This window comes from Aotus nancymaae, unplaced genomic scaffold (genome assembly GCF_030222135.1).
Source record: "Aotus nancymaae isolate 86718 unplaced genomic scaffold, 86718_ANA_hifiasm-v0.15.2.pri h1tg000014l, whole genome shotgun sequence".
Lineage (NCBI taxonomy): Eukaryota > Metazoa > Chordata > Mammalia > Primates > Aotidae > Aotus > Aotus nancymaae.
Window position 1 is genome coordinate 38,565,551 of NW_026988425.1, and position 2,792 is coordinate 38,568,342.

Consider the following 2,792-nt stretch of genomic DNA (forward strand, 5'->3'; position numbering starts at 1 on the left):
ATTACCTTCATGACTGCTGCCGTTCCTTAGGTATTGCTAGGCTGTGGTAGCAGCCGTGAGAGAGTCTTTGACACACAGGCCTTATTCCCCCAAATCTTCTCTTGAGAATCTCCTAAATTCTTTGAGACAGTATATTTTCTGAAAGGTTGATACAGTAAAGACATAACTTCAGAATAAATGGGAGATAAACCCAAACGGCTGGATGGCCAGGAGTAAGAACATTAAGCAGCGCTGTCTCAGTGTCATAAGAGGAAAGAGGAGATGTCCTGCTGTTTAAGTCATTCTGCCACCTGATGCATTTGACTGAAGTCCTCTACACTGCCCTGTAGACTGTCCATGCACGACCTCAGACCCTGCAACTAAGATATTTGCGTCTTCTGTATTATATTTGAGTCTTTGAGATCCTGAGTATTGTGAATCTCATGACTACCCAACCCCTCATCATTTCATTTAACTCATTGGAATTCATGTTGGTGAGCTAAAGAGCATAACCTTCCGCCTGCCCCACTGGCCAGTGAGCCAAGACTCATAGTAAAAGGACATTCTGGACTGTCCCTAGATGGTTATGTCATCTGCATACTCTCCACTTGACTTGACTGGGCCCCTGGAAATGACTGGCTAGAGCTTGAACATGTTAACCAATACATGGTAACGCCTTTGTGGTAAGAGTCCCAGGACACAATTTCAGAGTGCATGAGGGCGCTCTCCTCAGAAGCCTATGGAGAGCAAGTTGTGAGTGAAGCAGTTAGAGGACACTTCCTGTGATCAATACATCCTTCAAGAGTGTTTTAGGAAAGGAAGGGTATGGAAAGGGAAGAAGATATTCAACCATCTCAAAATAGCTGGCTTATTATACAGGAAAATGATAAGATGGGGGTATATTAAACATCTCCTTATTTGTTATTGCACCAAAAGAATCCAGTGAATTGGAACGTTATTTTGCATTGTTGTCGAGGCTTCTTAAATGGAGCCTATGACTGCAATGAGTAGAAGAAAAAATAATTATCTAAAGTAAAGCACAAGACTTCCTAATGGTGAGTGACTGGTATCATTAATTTGTACATTTGCTCCTACATATCCCTGCATGAAACCAACTGCAGATCAAAACTAGTTGGGAAATAAAAAATAACAATACAATAAAAATAATACAAATTAAAATGCAGTATAATAACTCTTTACATAATACCTACATTGCAAGAGGCATTATAAGTAATATAGAGATGATTTAAAGTATATGGGAGGATGTGCAAATATTATGCATTTCATATAAGTGACTTAAGCATTTGGATTTTGGTATGTGCTGGGGTCCTGGACCCAGAGATATAAGGGGTGACTGTATTTGCTTATTTTATGTTGCTGGCAGGGAGTTTAGCACTGTTTCTGTAAGCAATCTGGTTTACTCCCAGGGTGTATAGCCCAAGAAAGTCGGGCATCCTTTCTTGCTTCAGCCTTCTTTGCTGTTCACATACATCTACAAATTTGCTGTAGATCCTCCTGGTTTACTGTGGGGACTCTTATTTATTAATTCATCCATTCAACATATATATATATATTTTTTTTTTGACAGATAAACAGTTTTTTTATTCATCCTTCTCCTCGTCCTGTTCCTCCTCATCTTCTTCATCTTCCTCCTCCACCTTTTTCCTGGCAACTTTAGCAGGACCCTTTGCACCATCAAACTTTCCTTTTGTCTTATAGTCAGCAACATCCTTCTCATACTTCTCCTTCAGCTTTGTGATGAAGCTTTCTCCTTAGTGATGTAAGGCTGCTTTTCACTGTCATTTAGGTTATTCCACATCTCACCCGGCTTTTTTGCCACGTCTCCAATAGAGATGCCAGAGATCGTGGATTTGATCTTGGGGCAGAATTCTGAACAGAACAGGAAGAATCCGGACGGTGGCCTTTTGGGGGCATTAGGATCCTTCTTCTTCTTGCCTCCCTTAGCTGGTCCATAAGCCTTCATTTCCCAATCATAGCACACTTCATCCGCCTTTGCCATTTCATCAAATTTAGATTTCTCTTTCCCAGACATTGTCTTCCACCTCTCAGAGCATTTCTTGGAAAACTCTGCAAAATTGACAGGGACCTCTGGGTTTTTCTTCTTATGTTCTTCTCTGCACATCTGCACAAAGAAAGCATAAGCAGACATCTTGCCCTTTGGTTTCTTGGGGTCACCTTTAGCCATCCTAACTGTATTGTTCACTAGTCTCCATTCAACATATATTTTTTAATCACCTATTTTGTACCACCACTCTCTGTTTTATCACATTGGCTTATGTCACCTCCTGTCGTAGGAGTGAGTCATACACAATAGTGATGCCTCCAGCTTCCATTTTGTTTCTCTATGTGCCAGTAACAATAAAAATAACAGCTAATATTCTATGGTGTTTACCTTGTACAAGTTATTGTTCCAAGTGCTTTATCTATGTGGAGGAACAGGCATTTACTTTCAAATTATAGACATACTAAAGACATCTACTTGGCGTAGTAATGTGATGAAACACTTTCACTGGGAAATAAGTTGTGGTCCAGACAGGAAGTCAGGAGGTGACTCTGTGGTCTCAGCTATAGTTTATTCACCTCTGGAGACACAGCTCGACTGAATAATTCAAATTGCAAAAGAATCACTCTGAGAGCTGTCTGTATCTTCCATTGATGCGATTAACAGGACATATGTCAAATCCCGTTTTATCGTGTGCTGTGAATGCCTTTTGTGTTAGCATATATTGGGAGAGTACTTTGTGTGCTCCTGGGGAGAAGGCACCCCGTGGTACTATCAGCAGTTTTTCTCC

At 40.7% G+C, this 2,792-nt stretch overlaps 1 pseudogene; it reads right to left on the minus strand.

Annotated features, from left to right (window-relative positions):
• Window positions 1-1,580: 1,580 nt before the first annotated feature.
• Window positions 1,581-2,341, minus strand: LOC105722414 (high mobility group protein B3-like; annotated as a pseudogene).
• Window positions 2,342-2,792: the final 451 nt, after the last annotated feature.